Source organism: Myotis daubentonii, chromosome 1, assembly GCF_963259705.1.
Source record: "Myotis daubentonii chromosome 1, mMyoDau2.1, whole genome shotgun sequence".
NCBI classification, from domain to species: domain Eukaryota; kingdom Metazoa; phylum Chordata; class Mammalia; order Chiroptera; family Vespertilionidae; genus Myotis; species Myotis daubentonii.
In genome coordinates, this window is record NC_081840.1 from 204,896,595 (window position 1) to 204,915,139 (window position 18,545).

Consider the following 18,545-nt stretch of genomic DNA (forward strand, 5'->3'; position numbering starts at 1 on the left):
AAAAAGAATAAAATGTATTAAAATTTTAACATTTGTTAATTCTGAGTGATGGAAATAGGAAAAAATGTGGTATCCTTTCTAAGTTTCTATATATTTTTATTTCTTTATAATAAATGATGATGGCAATAACAATCCTGCGGAATTCACAGGATGTTTTGTGAGATCAATAACGTTCTAGAAGTTGATGTCATTTTATTTGAATCCCATAGATCATCTTGCTTTGAGTCTGTTTTCTAAGCAGCTTTCTGATTATAATTGCCTGTATTAGTGACCTAAGTGTACTGCTTCACATGAGTTATAGTTTTCATTTTAACTAACAGTTTAGCATTTTGTTATTTGCATTGCTCTCAGTGATTTAAGTGATATGAGTCTATTCCACACAGATATCTCCATACTTCATCTACTTAAAAGGTTTCTTAGCTTTCTGAGTCTGTAAGAGTGAGAATCTAAACTCTAAAACAGTGTTTCTGATCATCTGGATGAAGGTTCTACATTGAGGTCTGGTGAAGGGGGTTCTTCATGTATGAATCCCAGGCATCTACAGGCCATATTCGCATACACATGTGAAGGAATATTGTCCCTCTACCACTGAATAAATCCCACCTTCTAAGTTATTTTTTTTTTAATATAGGTATCAGGCTTCTCTTGCTAATGTCTCAATCTTAATAAATTCCTTTGCATTGCAACTACACTAAAACTCATTACTCCATGGACAAATTGGTGCAATATTTCCTACATAATTTATTATCCAGTATTTAAAAACAGAAAACTCTTTTACTAAGGTAATAATCATCTAGTTGTGAATTATAGTTGTATGGGGAATACTTTATTTCTTATACTCATGCTATAATAATTTCTTTATAATTCTTATTTTCAAGAAAGCTAAAATCCATGCAAATAAATATATTCATTGTACAATATATATTCTCTTTATTTAGTGAATTGTTTCATTTGAATTTACACAGAGGCCCAGTTAACATTTATTTCTTTTTTTATTTTAAGAAGACAGTAAAAGTAAGTTAATAACTTAAGGATTAAAGCACACACAATTTTGCCTCAATGACTTGGACTATATATTTTATCCAGACATTGGTTTAAATTTGACTTTCCCTTGAAAATGTATTAGAATAGCATAAAGTTGCAAATTATTTTAAATATTTTAAGGGATATGATTCAAGATGTGTTCTGTGGCGAGTGATCTCTCCACATTCTGAAGGAAGATATTAAAAATTTCATTTTGACTAACGTGTGAGAACTAATCAGCTTTGCTCAGTTTTCTAAGTGTCTTGTCTCCTAGATACTCTGTACTAGAAGGGCAGCAGAGAAAAAAGCTATGATAGAAACTCTTCTCAGAAATATTCTGCTCTATACAGAGGCCTTTTCTGCTGAAGCGTATACCTTAAATTTGAATAGAAATCTGGGAAGTTTACTTCCAAAAAAGTAATAAATGAGATAGTTTTATCAATGGGAGAATGTAGATCATGACTGTTTGGCATTACATCTCTTTATATAGATATTAGAGGCATGGTGCATGGACTCATGCACCAGGGGGGCGGGAATCAGACCAAAACCGGCTCTCTGACATCCACTAAGGGGTCCCAGATTGTGAGAGGGTGGTTCTTTGGTGACACACCCTGGAATCAGGTTCCCTCCTCTCTGGTTCCAAGTGTGTCACCTGAGAACCACAACTGCCAAGTCACCACAGCTTGGCAGCTCCTGCATTGAGCGTCTGCTCCCTGGTGGTCAGTGTGCATCATAGCTACTTGTTGGATGGTCGAATGGTCAGACGACCGTTTAGGTTTTTATATGTACAGATAAAATAGCATCATTATTTTTACATTAAAACATTTTATATTGTTTAAAGTAATCTTAACTCGATGCCCACACCATTCTGATTGACATATCTTGCTTTTCCCATTTTAAATGATCAAATGTCACTAAAGCTTGTGACTTAAGTCCTGAAAAAAGTACTTCCAATCTTAAAGTCATGTTAGTAGTTTTAATCATTTTATATAAGTATGAATCATCTTTTGTGGTGGAATCTATACCTTTCACTCTGTAGTTTAAAATCCATGTTTAGAAGACATCAATTTTTTTCTCAATGAAATTGATGTTCATCATCATTGTTTAGAAGAGGCTGAAGCGATTTGACTAGTAAAGGCCAAATGTGTTGTTTAGACAAATTGGGCTATTTGAAGTCAGAGAGTTGAGATCAATATGAACCATTTTGCTAGACTCAAACAAATAGACAGTTGCAAATTTGTGAATAAAGTCTTTGAGCCTAGGTAACAAGAGCACAGACAATATTAGAGACAAGTAATGCTGCTTTCTTGTTTGCTTTGTATTTTGTTCAATGTGCACAAAGTAAATATCTGCTGATTGATGCTCATTTATGCTTAAGTCAATAAAATGGATGGCAGGACAGCAAGCAAAGTCTTCATGGTTCACAATGCCAATTTTATAATCAATAGCATTAGCAATAGCTGCAGTGACCAGCACTGACTCCTTGGGGGCATAGAAATGAACCATAAAGCTGGGTGCTATACCTTTGTTGTATTTTCTCTCCCTCATATAGCCATGGCCTCATGAAATAGGTTCTTTCACTATTGGTCTGGTGGGACTTAATCTTTATTAGCCATCCAAGTTTCAAAAATTTCTATGAAATGATTTACAAAGACAAAAATCTATGCACTGGACTCTGTTATAGATAAAAGTTAGTCTATCTAAACTTTCCAATGAGATGCAGCCTACACAACTTCCGCATATTACTATGAGCCTTTGTGTAAAAATTAAAATGTTTGTATTGGTTTTGCTACACAAAAGTTGGGTAAATCATTTGAACAACTTATAGAAAATGGGAATATGTAGTGACTAGATTGCATTTATATAAATACTAGAAGCCTGGTGCATAAATTCATGCACCAGTGTGGTCCCTCAGCCTGGCCTGTGGGATCAAGCCATAACTGCTCTCTGACATCCCCTGAGGGGTCCAGGATTGCAAGAGGGCTCAGGCTAGGCCAAGGTACCCCACTGGTGCACAATTAGGGCTGGGGAGAGATGCAGGAGGTTGGTTTGCTGGGGAGGGACCACAGGAGAGCTCCAGGGCATGTCTGGCCTATCTCACTCAGTCCCAGTCGGCCGGACCACAGCAGCAAGCTCAACTACTGGTTGGAGCGTCTGCCCCCTGGTGGTCAGTGCACGTAATAGCGACTGGTCAACTGGTAGACTATCTGCCCCCTCGGGGTCAATGCATGTCATAGTGAGTGGTTGAGCGGCCTTAGCATATCATTAGCATATCACGCATTGATTGGTTGAATGGCCGACTGGACAACTGGACACTTAGCATATTAGGCTTTTATTATATAGGATATTGTTGTTTATACATTAAACTTTACATATATGTTTAGCCCTTTGTGAGAATTCTTTTAAACCATTCCTCTCACATTTTTTAAATTTTTATTACTGGCCCCATAACCTTTGTAAAATTGAAACAATCTTTAATAGAGATACTGAAGAGTACGCTAGTTTAGAGACAGAATCTGGCATCAGACACACCTGGGACTGAATCCTGACTATGTAATTTAATAGCTTTCTAGAGTATGGTATACTATTTTGTTTGTTTTTTCACCTGCAAAGAAAAAAAGAAAACAGCAAAAAGGATAATATTAAAAAAATTATGTTTGTTTTTCTATTAGGCTCAAAAGAGACAATATGTGTAAAGTCACTGACCACAGTATCTGGTACAAGGAAACACTAAAAAATGATATCTATTAAAGCTATCTTTATTATTTTTTATTTATTAGAACTTGGCTCATTAACAACCAATAATCAAGTCACAATTTACAAAAAGATGTTTACAAATGTAAAAAAAAGAATATTTGGAAGATTCAGATATTACAATTTGTATGTGAAATACAATGAAACAGAAGTACAGTCAGATATCAATGTACTGGCTGAAATATGGCCTAACTTAGTTAAAATGTAGTCAGACAGACAGACAAAATATGTGCATTTATATAGAACATTATCACCTTGGTTTTGTATTATTCATTCTCCCTCATTTGTTATCTAGTACTTGACATTCTCTCAATGCATTTTTAGTTGGGCATTTTATTAATTGAAATGCCAATTAATCTAAAGTATTCCAGGAAGATTGGAAGCTGCCAAATTTGTTTTTTTTCCCTTTGAAAACTACGTTGTGCAGTAATATTCATAGCTACACCCACTCTCCAGCAATTTTGAGTTGTGTGGAATGAGTCATACAGACATATGCATGTGTATTTTTATCTGGCTAGAAAATGTCATGCCCATAGAATTCTCAGTCTTCCAAATACATGCACTTCTGGGCTTCAGGCCTCTTTCTCTCATGCATGGGATGCAAGACATAAAATGCTATTCTGTAATGTATGTAAGTTATTTTTTAAATCACCCAATAAAAACTATTTGGTGCACTGAAAATCTTCTTTTAATGAAACCTATCAATTATGTTTAGAATTTTTAATAAAATATTTTTATAAAACCTAAAAGAAGAGAAAAACAATGATCATTACTTAAAATACAAACTATGAGGCTGCCTATAAATGGAGAGATTTTGATATTTCTATTTGATCTTACATAGTATAAAATAATAACACAAATATGTTCAATGATAGATATCTTATGTTTGGATTTTCTAAGAAAGTTAAGTGAAGAAATGATAGATTGATCAAACATATGTTTAATAATATGAAATTTTTAAGTGAAATTTTCAAATTGATTAATAAAATATTTGCTAACTAATCACTAACATATTGCATACCTATGAAGATTAATAAATTGGAACCTCATTTAAATGGAAGTTGGGAGGGTCTGCAGGAGGAGCTCTCATGCCCTACCATTAGTCAGCAGTTACCCTAAATAGGAATGTGCCAGAAGCCGGTCCATCCTTGCTGCTTGACACAGTCGCTGCAGGAAAGAAACATCTGCACAGCATATGTTTCAAGGGACCTGGCGTATAGAGCATACTGTTCTTAATATGTTTGCTCTCCTTAGCGCTATTGTTTTAACCAAGGTCACCTCTCCGAGAAAGGTTGTTTCCCCAGGTAGGGATTTTTCCCTGAAGTTAGGGAGGGGATAAAACCCCTTAACTAAGTGCCAGGCAGGTAGTTAATCACTTTAACTACGAACAATCACCCTTAAGCTACATAATCTTTACTCCCTGGAATGGAGATAAGAAACGCCCTAACCTTTGCAATAGAAATTGACAGGATTAAAATCAACTGGTATAAATACAGATGTAACAAGACAATAACCACCAGAACTTGGCTGGAGATCCTGGCTAGAGATCCTGGCTAGGCTACTGATCAACTGAACGCTGCCTCCATGTCATTCCTTCTTTGCTGACTCCATCCATACCTTTGGGGACCCTGGGACCTGAATGGATGTATTTTACTTCTCCAGCAGGCAGTTGTTTTTCCACTCCACCACCTCAGCCCTACGAAGGAGCATCTTCTCTTTTCCCAACAACCACTCCACCACTGAAAGACTGTTACAACTCAGCCAATGAAAAGCCATTACACTGTGAACTCCCAGCTTCCTCCAATGGACTCTTTGTTTACAACTGCCTTTCTGAATTCCCCCTTTCCTCTATAAAAGAACATTTCCCTCCTTTGTTCTCAGGAATTGAGCATGATTCACCATTAGGTTGCATGTCCCCAATTGCAATTCTTTATTGTTCTCAAATAAGCCCACTTTGCTGGAGAAATACTGTCTATTTGTGTAAGGTCAAGAAGCCTTATAATAGGTTGGTTTGGCTATCATATTTAATCTACATAACTACTTCTAGGTCATTCTATATTACTCTCACCTTTTGAATATATTATATATTATTTGTTTTAGTTTAAAGGGTTTTTTTTTCATATTTGCCTGATATCTTTTAAAATCTCAAGAAAATCAGGACTTTGGGTTCAAGATTGTGTCACTGTCCACATTAACTGGGAATTGTATGGCTGGGTATGAGGGAAGATAAGGCTGGAAAGATTAATTGGACTAGAAGCATGAAAGGTTTTAACCCTTTGCTTTTGAAATTTAGTTGTTTTATTAAGCAACTAGAGGCCCAATGCACAAAAATTCATGTAAGAGTAGGCCTTCCTTCATCCGGCTGCCAGCACCGGCTTCCCTCCTGCACCCAGGACCTGGGCTTCCCTCTTCCAGCCACTGGCAGGCACCTGGGACCTGGGCTGGCTTCCCTCTGGCCCCGGCTTGGTCAGGAAGGACATCCAGAATGATGTCCAGTCTAATTAGCATATTACCCTTTTATTATTATAGATTAAAACACATTTATGATATTCAAGTAAGAAAGTGTTATAGAACGATCAACCAGGCAGCACTGCATGAGAAAGCTTAGAAGGAGTAAAAAAAATGATATAATATTAAATGAGAAAACTGCATTACAATGGAAAAAAGTTGAAGGAGTATGTCCTAGCTACCCTGTTTAGAAGCTGTGTGGATTTGGACATGCTACTCGATTGCTCTAAGCTTTACTTTACCTCATTTTACAAATGAGGATAATAAAGTTACTACTTGTAGATTTGTATGAAGATGAGGATTTAATAAAATAACACATATAAAGTAAGGAGCATGGAACATAGATCATAGTAAGTTTTCAGGAATAGTACCTATTTCATCATTATTACTTCAAAATCAAATAAATTTGACAGTATATTGGCAATAAATGTCAAGATAAAAGAAAACATAGAAAATTATTCTAAGATTTCTAACTTGAGTGCCTGGAATAAGAATGACATCAACAGAATTTAGGAAAACAGGAAGCAAAAGAACAACAGAAGAGAGAATAATAAGCTATATATTATTATTTCTTCTATTTGAAGTGTTGGTGGGCTGTCCAGGTATGACTTAGTAAGAAGTTAGAACTGTGACCCTAGTATATAGGAGTGAGCTGCCAGAACTCACCCTGTTATAAATAGACTATGTTAAGACCTGATCAAATAACTATATTTTTTATTTGGCTTTTGATTTTTATCCAGTGGATAGATTTCATTAAGCTGTTCATCATGATCACACAGGAACCTAAGTCTACCTTTAATGAAATCTAATCAAAGAGATAAACTATTTTACAAGCAAGGCTTATAGTGTCGTGAGTATAGACTCTGAGTCATTTTCTACACTTACATAATCATTTTGTATGTTTATTTAGAAGAGGAACGCAGACATAATTTTGTGCATTTTCTTTCTTAAAAAAAATGTTTTAATTACCTCAGCAATGTTAAAGATGACTCAGGGAATTTCCCCATAATCAGTTCAGAAAATTTTCCCAATGTTGATGACTCCAAGAATTGAACTGTGCTCTCAATGAAAGTATCATTATGCACATCCTGGTGATTTGCCAACACATTCACTGTAACAATTATTCTAAGAATGCCCCTTGTTTCCTTTATCTCCTCATTCCATCCCTTTACCTGTGTTTTTCAAATGATCACATTTCTTCTTTCCTGAAAATAATTAAGTTTGATCTTTGCATCTCGCCTATTTTATGTAGGAAAATTGGTGTGACCTCTCTCATCTTCTCCAACCTACTTCACTTTCAGACAACTCACATTATGATTTTTTTTTCTGTGCATCTAGAAGGTACATGTTTAAAAAATGTGCCATTTCAGAACAACTCCAAGATCCGGCCTCTAGTTATCTCTTCATTTGGGCATTCAATCTCATTACCTTTGTCCTTAAATATATCTGGCCTATAGTTTCTGAATCATTGCACAATGAATGTGTATCTCATAATAAACACATGGTAAAATTACTTCCCCTAAAAGATGAAAACACACAAGATAACGCAGTAATGAAGCAACAAAAGTAAAATGTTAATTAGATTAGGGTTCATTACTACACCTACAAAAAAGTGTCCTTTCTTCCTCATAAAAACTTTACTTCTTACTTTCTGTATGCCTCAGAAGATGATGGTCCTACTATGCCTTGTGTTTGATTTGTTCTATGTTCTCTGTCCTGCTGCATAGTAAGTACCTTGAAATCTGACTTCATTTTTCATACATTTTTGTATAAGTAATGATCATAACATAAAGACTGAATAAAATGCATTGGAAGTAGAGTTGCATTTAGATCCTTATTTTAAAAATAAAGGCTATAGATAGGGTAATAGTGAATCTTTTATGTGAACAAAGAACACAGCAACATTTTCAGGCATGCTAAGGGAATGGAAGGAGAAATAACTTCATTGCATTCATTATTCTTGTTGAGTCTTATCATATAACCAGAGGCCCAATGCATGAAATTTGTGCAAGGGGCTCTGAGGGCTGAGGCAGCAGCAGCCCTGGCTGCCGCCTGGGCCCTAACAGCTGTGGCTTTGTCCAGAAGGTTGTCCAGAATGTCATCAGGAAGGTTGTTCCGCCATTCGGTCTAATTAGCATATTACCCTTTTATTATCATAGATTACATGTCATCTAACTTAATATTTTCATAAACATAAAATGGGGCTGAGAATTTGCCCCCGCTTTCTTCTATCTTTCATGATTGAATTTTAACATTTAACAGTAATTTCTTTCTTAGGAGAAGGGAAGATGGGAGAATTACTATTCAATGGATAGAATTTCAATCACGCAAGATGGAAAAATTCTAGAGATCTGCTGTACAACACCTTGCTTAAACTTAACAACACTGGACTACATACTGCATTTGAAATTTGTTAAGAGGGCAGATCTATGTATTTTTACCACAATAAAAAGAATAATTTCTCTAAAATATGTAAGCCAACTTAATCTTCACCAATTCATTTATAAATGCAAATGTCTATAGAAGATAGTGCATTCTGCCTCCAGTGTTCTATAATAGTGCTGCTCAAATTTCGACCCAAGACTGGTTCTGGTCTGTGGACTGATTTGATACAGATCTATAATAAGCACAAAAAACAGAGAGTATGCACTTAGAAATTTTTACAGATTTGACATTGCCGTATTTTTAAATTTTATTTTACAACAGTGTCTCTCTACAATAGATCAGAGGGAAAAAGAAAGAAAGAAAAAGATCTTTCCTCAAAGAATATCTGAGAAGCACTGCCATAGAGTGCTGCTCCCTGGGGACTTGTTCCCACGATCCTGTAATGCTAAAACTTAGGGATATATAGCTTGATGTCTGAAGAATTTTTAGTACAGGACAATAAAAATAATTACTTTTTTGTAATGGAGAGTATCCTTGTGGAATTCAGTGCCCCAGAAGATACCATAAACTGAAAATCTAAATAGATAAAGGCTATGTAAATCATTTTTAAGTTGGTAGAAAATTTATGCTATTATTTATGTAGTAAAGGGGGACCCAGGAGTATCATGGATTCTTAGAGCAAATGTTTGGGGATCATAGATCCACTTGAGAATTGGACAAAACATATAAATACTTCCCAAGAAAAAAGTTTAAAAGGTGCATATAGACAAGCATTTGCATATAATTTTGGGATGTTTGAGTTGGAAGTAGTCTGGTTAAAATGATGCTTGGCTGGCATGGCTCAGTGGTTGAGCATTGACCTATGAACCAGGAGGTCATGGTTCGATTCCCTGGTCAGGGCACATGCCTGGGTTGCAGGTTTGATGTCCAGTGGAGGCGTGCAGGAGGCAGCCCATCAATGATTCTCTCCCATTGATGTTTTTCTCTCTCTCTCCATGTCCCTACCTTTCTGAAATCAATAACAATATATTAAAAAATTAATAAACAGTAAGAGAGTATATTTTAAAACTTTACATCTCAAGAAAAATTATAACTCTATGAGACTATGGATGTTAACTAGACTTATTGTAGTGATCATTCACAATATATACAAATATCAAATTATTATCTGTACATGTAAAACTAATATAATGTGTCAATTATATTTTAGTGTTTTTAAGAAAAGTAATACACAGGAAGGTTTTCAGCATTTAGGTTTCTAAGCTGAGTTTCTAAACTGAGTGAGAATTTAACTTTGAAGTAGAGTCCCCTTCTCACCATACAGAGAGCACAGTGAAACATACTTTGGTTGCCACCGTTTGGTGAGACACAGAGGTTGGTGCCTGAAAAGCAGGGTACATTAAGATAAGGGGGAAGAAAGCAGAAAGCCCATGGATATTGAGAAAAAATGTGGCAGCAGCAAAAATTCATTACTTATAGATCTCTTGGAAAGAACTGTCCTCCCTCTGTAAGCTATGCTCTCAATTTCCCCATCTACAGCCACCAGTCAGGCCCTTTCTTCTGCATGCAAAGGCCTCCTTTTCTTACTGCAACCCTTACTCATTTTTTTGTGTGATTTTGGATAATAATTATGATAATAAAAAATAATTATAATAATTTCTAACATTCATTGATTGGTTGGTTGATTAGGTAGCAGTCATTCACACACACACACACACACACACACACACACACACACAAATATGCACGCATGAAATTTACTCTTTAGAACAGCCCCATAAAGGAGGTACTGTTTTATAGATGAAAAAATTGATGCAGATAGAAGTTAATTAATTTGCTCAGGATAACATAGCTATTAAGTAATCAAAGTAGAACAGAGATTCATTTCTCTGAGAAGATTTCCAGAATAAGTTCATTTTCTTTCCTGTGAGCTTTCAAAGCAGCCTATGTGGATTGTATTATAAACATTATCACAATTATAGGTTAAACTTGCTTATTTCCCAACTGGACTATGAACTCCAAAGGGGAAAGAGGTTGTCTTATTCATATCTCTGGTAATGAGCACTGAACAGCTAGTGCAGGAGAGGCACTCCATAAATATTTCTCAAATATGAGAAATGAATGAATGAATGCTTATATGAATAAATGAACCTCATAATTAAAGACTGTTTAAACAAAGGCTGAATAAATGAATCTCATAATTAAGCACTACAGTAACAAAAAAAAAATCCTGCTAAGAAAAAGTGACATTCTTGTTTTCTAACTTGGTTAATGAAGGTTATTTCTGTTGTTTATGGAACAATGGAACAGCTATTTCCCTTGACTACTACAGTCAGATCTTACAACCACGAATTACCAGCAACAATGGAATGAAGGACCATATGCCATTGATCTCCCATTTCTCTCTTTCTTTCGCCTAGAAATTCCCACACTGAACATGAAGCTCTATCACAATAATAGTAGTCTCCAAAAGAGAAAGATCAATCAGTATCTTGTTTTTTAATCTAAATGGTTAAGGATGGTTTTCTTCTTTTACTGAGTTGTCAGTTTCATTCAAATCCATTTAGTTCTGTTTAGTGATAACCTTGCTGAATGATCTAAATTATGAAGATTGCTTTTGTTCATGGGAACAGATTTTTGCAATGGCATATTCGCTGGCATCCTGCTTCTAATTCTTCTCTTCCAATCTTTCATACAGACACCAGATTTCTCTTTTAAAAACACTTTTTTCACCACTGTACTTCATGTTCAAAACCTCCAATTACTTTTTACCTATGGGGTCAAGGTCTTAGCCTGGTGTTCAAGGCTTCCAGAGGCAGCCTAATCTTGTCTGCTTCTCTTATTTCTCACTCCTCTCTTACATCATCCTTTGGTCTCATATTCTCAAGACCAGAGGTTCTCAACCTGTGGGTCGCGACCCCTTTGGGGGTCGAACGACCCTTTCACAGGGGTCGCCTAAGACCATCGGAAAACACATATATAATTACATATTGTTTTTGTGATTAATGACTATGCTTTAATTATGTTCAATTTGTAACAATGAAACTGGGGGTCACCACAACATGAGTAACTGTATTAAAGGGTCACGGCATTAGGAAGATTGAGAACCACTGCTCTAGACCTATCTGGCTTAGTCCATTATGGTACGATACACAGCTAAAAAATAAATCTGAAAAATCTTTCTTCTTCTGAATCTCCTTATTTGACTTGTCTTATAGGCATAATATAAACTCCATCATCTCTACTGAGTGCTCCATATTATGCTATTCTTTTTCTCTTTTCAGTTTGTAGGATTTAGTTTTTATGCACTCATGCCTTCTTGTCTTACCTTCATGGTCAGCATCACTAAGGCTGAGAACATTTCTTAGACTGCTGCTATATTCCACGTCATCCCTAGCTTCCATAATGCATGTCCAATAGATATCTGTGGAATGCATATGCTCACGCTCCCGGGGTAAATGTCTGATGAGAGATACTCAGAGCAGCACATAATTCCAGACAGAAAACCTGCCAGGCTGAGTCACTCAGCAGCTGCAACATGTTTGCAGTATATTTCCTTGTCTGGCTGTGAGAATTAGGAATGAAGAAATATCAGTGAATAAAGTTGGATTTTGCGCCTTCTTGTAATTTAATAATGCATTATAAAGGCAATTGCTGGGCATGATTCTTCCCTTTGATTTTATATAAAGTGGTTTTGGCTCCCAGTGACAGAAATGGCTTTAATAATAAGGAAACAATCATGCCAAAAGAAAAAAAAAGCGAAAGGAAAAGTTGAGAGAATGCTTTCAGACTTGGGTTTTTTTGTTGTTGTTGTTTGTTTTTTGTCAATCAGTGATGTCATCTGGGCAAGGGGTCTTTTATCTCTCTGTTCTCAAGCCTCCTACTATAGTAGTCCCCTCAGGCTGAGATCTTTTTAATTGCAAGATGGCTATTACAGATCCATCCCTTAGTTGCAGATACTATAGTGTTCAGTGGGAGAAACAGAATCATTTCTTTGGTGACTCAGTTTTGGAGTGAAAACGGCTTTTTCAGAAGCTCCTAGCAGAGTTCCTCCCGTGTCCTATTAGTTGAAACTGGATTACATGCTCAACTCTAAACCAATCAATGGAAGTAAGGATACTATGTTTATCTTGGATCAGGAAGAATTCAGGTCACATGAGGCAAGCAGATGGACATGGGAATAAAACTGAGGCTTTGCAGTATGTTGGAAATGCAAATGTCTGCTGGTGAAACAACTAGCACCGGGCCTTAGATTGAAACACAGTATTGGCCAATACCCCTTCCAGAGTCAAACAGTGCTTCTCTCTCTCCTATTTGTTTTGAAAGGATTGAATTGGCCAATGCATTTCCTGACTCAAGGGGATACCATCCAGCTGATCAGCGGTTGAAATCCTAGGCCAGAGCATTTTAATAGTCTCAATGACCATAAATTATATATATTGTTTGCATTAAAATATTGGCTATGACTAAGCCCAGAGGCTTCTCAAGGGCACCTTTTTAAAATAATACACTTTAGAGTAGATGTTTTCCTAAGCCATTTTATGAACTAGAGAGCACTTACGCTCATTTATCCCCACCTCTCATTTTTTTGTTGTTTTTTTTTTCCACCTAACCAGATGATCTCAAACCTTCTTCCAGAGGCCCACAGTCAAAATCTGCTCTTAAAAGGCTTCTATGGCCAGTCAATTCTGTTGGAGGGTGAATTTTAATACATGTTCCTCCCCTACCTGGAATGTGTGAATTAAGAATTAATCTCTAATGGTAGGTAAAAGGACATTTTGTTTTATGTGCCAGGATTCTGAGTATCAGCTAAGAGCGTGTGCATGACAATTTAAGAGATTTTAGAAGTTGTCTGGTATCCTAAGCTATTCAATGTAAGTTTAAAGCTGTTGAAAACATATTTCAATTAACCAGATAAAATGTGTGTATATGTGTGTTGGTGATGGAATCAAAGAAATGATTTTGAGATGTATGTTATATTTTGTGATACTAATTTACTTCATATATACTATCTCCATCTACCAGTTTATATAAGTTTTACTTCAAATGCACAGTTATTAATCTAAGTATACAGAAACAAAACATATAGTGTTGTGTTTTCAAGCCACTTGAAAATAACTTTGTTTCTGATCAACTGCTTCTAAAAACATTTCCTCAGAGATGATAAAAGATGTCATTAAACTATTTTCATGCTTTATTTTTTCTTCTTAAAATCGGTTCCAACCTATATCATCTGCTTAATTGAGTTGAATGTTACACATAAAACACCCAAAGTCACTGAAGTGTTCAGAATTGCCTGATGAGTTTTGTGTGAACAATAAAAAAATTTATTTCAGCTGATGTCAGATTTCTGACATGTATTTTGCTTCACTAACTGCATTATTCTTTTTCTACATTTCCTTAGGACAAACTGACTAGAAAACTGTCTCTAGTCTGTCAAGGAGAAGAAATACTAATTGGAATAAGGTTTTCAATAGAATAAGTGATAATTTCTAAGACTAAATTATGATTTCTTAATCAAGTCAATTTATAAGAAGTTAAAAGACTTAATTACATACAAAGTTTTAGGTGAAAGACTAATTTGGCACAAGAATCCTTTTGAAGTCCTCTCCAACTCAACTACATCAAGCACAGTATGAGTCAGTCCTAATTTAGGCTCCATAAAGTATTTACAGGACACATACTTCCATTATTTTACTTACCACGGTGCACTATATTTATGTGTGTATTTTCAACTACAAGCCTTGGGAACTCAAGGAACACTTCTAAATAATCCCTGAGTGCCCAATACTCAGCCAAGCATGCGGCTCACACTAGGTGCTGAATGCTCATTAGAAATGCCTTTCTCAGTTTTGGCTCTTGCTTCAGGCCACTCTTGGTAATCAGTTAGAATCGGTGTGTTATGCCAGACTCCCCTAGTGAGGGGATAACAGTAGGAAGTCAAGGCCACCTTGTTCATGGTTTTTCCTCTTAATCGTCTAATTTAAGCACTATAGAGGGCTCTTAGGTTCTGCCTTTTCTTATCTCTGGATCCATTCATTCAAAATATATTTATTAGAGGCCTATTATATGCCCGTTACTCTTTCAGATTCCGGGATTCATTTGCGAATGAAATGAGAAAAAGCCTGCTCTCATGGAGTTTAAATTTAATTTGGAGAGACAGACAGTAGAGAAATAATTAAATAAATATCTAATATAATGCCAAGTAGTGATAAGTGTCATGATAATAAGTACAGAAGATAAAGAGACAGAGAGCGTAAGAGAAACCATTTTTTAAGTAAAGTAGTCAGGTTATTTTTCCAAGGTGGTAATAGCTGATCACAGACAGTGGATATTTTGGGGAGGAATGTTCTAGGCAGGGATCAGACAAGAAAATGGGTGATCAGATAGAAGTGGATTAGAAGTAATTACAATTGACATTTTACTAAACAAGTTTGAATAGCATGTATAGGCAAAATTCATCTTATTATACTGTGCTTTATTAAGCTTCACAGATTTTTTTTTTTTTTTTTTTTTTTTACAAATTAAAGGTAAGGCCTTCCCCCAGCAAAAGAATTACAACTCATTTTAGTGCAATACTTGCTTTATTGCAGCGCTCTGGAACTGAACTCACAATGTCTCTGAGGTATGTCTGTACCGCAGGAGGGAGTTTAGAGCGAGAGTTTGAACAGTAATACGTGATTCCTAAAAAGTAACTTAAGACATTTTCAAGAGCATGTCCTTCAAGAAACCCATGAATAGAATAAATCTTTATTGTTTTGGGAAATGATACTTCAGTGAACAGAGGGGCTAGAGCAAGGCAGGGGAGGGCTAAGATATATATTAAGTAAGTAATAATAATAAAAAACAAAACAAAAAGGAAAATGTTCAAATACCCATCCTGGGGCGTTTGATTTCAGAGTCTCAACAGATGGCGTGTGTTTTTTCTCTCGTTTCCTGCAGTGCACTAAATGAGAAAGTTTTTCAAGATACTTAGCTGAAAAAATGTCAGAGCTTTTCAATCTAAAATTCAAGTCACATCACAAAAGAAAGTAAAAACAATATCCAGAGTAAAATTTTTATGTTCCTGACTCATGAGATTACTGTGATAAAATTGTGGGGGAAAATGCTCTCCTCATGAAATTCTCAAGTGGCAACGTTCCATGAGATTTTTGTAGGAGAGCATAGAAGTACCTAAATAAGTTTAGGAATTTGTATTTTAATGTTTTTTTTGGATAGTCACAATGCATGTGAAGTTGTGCTAGAAAGACATCAGTCTAGCTTTGCTTGTCCCAATATTTTCCAGTTTTTTCCTCTTATGTACACCTTTCCCCCCTAATGGAACACTAATTAATAGCTTCCTGAATACTTATGGACATGGCCATCAGTACTGGGACCAATGTGCTGTATCTCCCCTGTATTGTTGTTTGCTGGCTCTACATGGGCAAAGAATGCTTCTGTCTGTCTTTTTTATGTTTGGGACCCAGTATAGTGCTTAGCATGGAAACAAATGCTTTAAAAATAACTGTTGAGTTAAATTGAACAAGGTAAGTTATTCCTTGATGATACTTAGTCAGACATGTAATCCTAATAATGAAATATTTACATGTAACACATACATGCATACGCATACACACAGCTGATATTTTTATTATCAGAGTTTCTGAAATAGTTTTAGTTGTATTAGATTTAAACCCACGAACACCTGTGAAATAGCACGGAGAAGATAACTAGCTGGCCTCCACAAATTGTAAAATGTAATATAAGTATTTGCTAGAAAGTGACAGTCTAGGGAGAAATTATATTTCTCAGTCTCCCTTCACTCCTAAAGGTGTGACTCTTTTCACCAGTGCAGGGGAAGTGAGATCTATCGCTTCAGGGCCAAGGCTTTTAAATAATGTGTATGCCCTTTTCTGTGCTCCTATCTTATGCTGCTGCCTAAAACTGGCAGAGTCACAATCTAGGAAAAACCTGGGTCTCTGTATTGCATGGGAGAGAGCTGACCACACACCTCAAACAACCACATTGGGTGGTTACACATACAAGAAAAAAATTTAAACTACAGACACTGGGTTTGTTACAGTGGCTAATTTCCCCAGAAACCCTAATCATAAGCAGCTCTTGCCATTATAGTACACTTTAGAAGTTGAAGTTTGGAAGGTTTAAGTGATTTAACTAGTATCAGTTAGGGAAAACGGATTTCAAATCCAGGTCTTTTCATTACAAAGTCTGTGTTCCTTTGGACACTCCATGCTGTCTCCCAGCTGAACATGAATCTGGGTTATTGATGGATGAGATCCTTCTTTCTAAAGTTTTGAATTTAGTATCTTACATTTTTAAAGGTGATTTGACAACTCAACAGGAGAATGGTAAATTTAATAGTGATAAGAATAATACCATCATGCATTTTTAGCTATTTTTTAGTTGATAATGTATTTTCATTTATGGCTCATTTAGTCCTCTTAATAATCACACATGGTTAAACAAATAAATCGTAAGTATTTTTTGCTCCAAAGCCTATCATTTAATTTAGAACAGGAGGACGAGGACTTCAGAAGGTAGGTCTTTCGAATAAAAGAATGAAGTAAAGAAAGAGATGTTCTCAGTAGAATTCCTGACTTCATGAGTGTTATAGTCAGGAAAATGCAAGATAATTAAAACTTCAGGGAAAAATAAAACACTGTAAAAGAAGGAAAATGGAATAAAAATTACCCTACTTGGCTCCCTAGAGCAAAATATTTACCTAGCCATAATCATGCATGCACTATTTATTCATTCAACTAGAAATAGTGATGAAACCAAATAGGGCCTATGAGAAGGAGAGGAGAGGTTGAGCTGTAAAAGACCCAAATCCTCATAGCAGGAACTCTGTGGGCAATATTTGCAATCAAATAATCAGAAAATATCAATCTGTTCATGTGGTTTGTACATAGAGAAATAATTGCTAGAGAAAACAGTTTAAAAGTCAAACATTGTTGCCTCTGAAGTGGTGAAACTTAGGGGTGGGAAGCAGTTTTCAGATCTTCAGTATAGATTTCAGAGTTTAGATTCAGATCTCTATAATTTGGGGAGTTTAAATCACAGAGATATGTTACTCTGGTTAAAAATGACATTGATTTTAAGTAACTTTAAGAAGTGGAAAATGATTAATATTAGTCAAAATGAATATATACATGGCTGAAAATAGAAGCAGCTCTTACACAGAGGTGCAAGTGTGTAGAAAATAGGTCGAGATGCAGAGAGGACATCTAGCAGCAATTTTCATAGTCCAAGTAATAGAGTTTAAGTTTGGACTAAACAGTAGAGTCAGTGAGCATGGGAAAGATTCTAGATATTTTTTAAGGCAGAAACAAAATATTTATGGATGTACCTGACCAATTTTCCTAACAAAAAATGAAACTAGACCACCAACTTACACCATACACAAAAATAAACTCAAAATGGATAAAGGACTTAAATGTAAGATGGGAAACCATAAAAATCTTAGAAGAATCCACAGGCAGTAAAATATCAGACATATGCTGAAGTAGTATCTTCACTGATACAGCTCCTAGGGCAATGGAAACTAAAGAGAAAATTTTGTTGTTTAACAAATGGGACTACATCAAAATAAAAAGCTTCTGCCCAGCAAAATAAACCATCAACAAAACAACAAGAAAGCCCACTGCATGGGAGAACGTATCTGCCAATGTTACATCTTATAAAGGCCTAATCTACAAAATTTATGGGGAATGCATACATCTTAACAAAAAGAAAATAAACAACCCAATCAAAAAATGGGCAAAGGACTTAAATAGACATCTTTCAAAAGCTGACATACAGAAGGCCAAGAGACATATGAAAACATACTCAAAGTCACTAATCATCTGAGAGATGCAAATCAAAAGAACAATGAG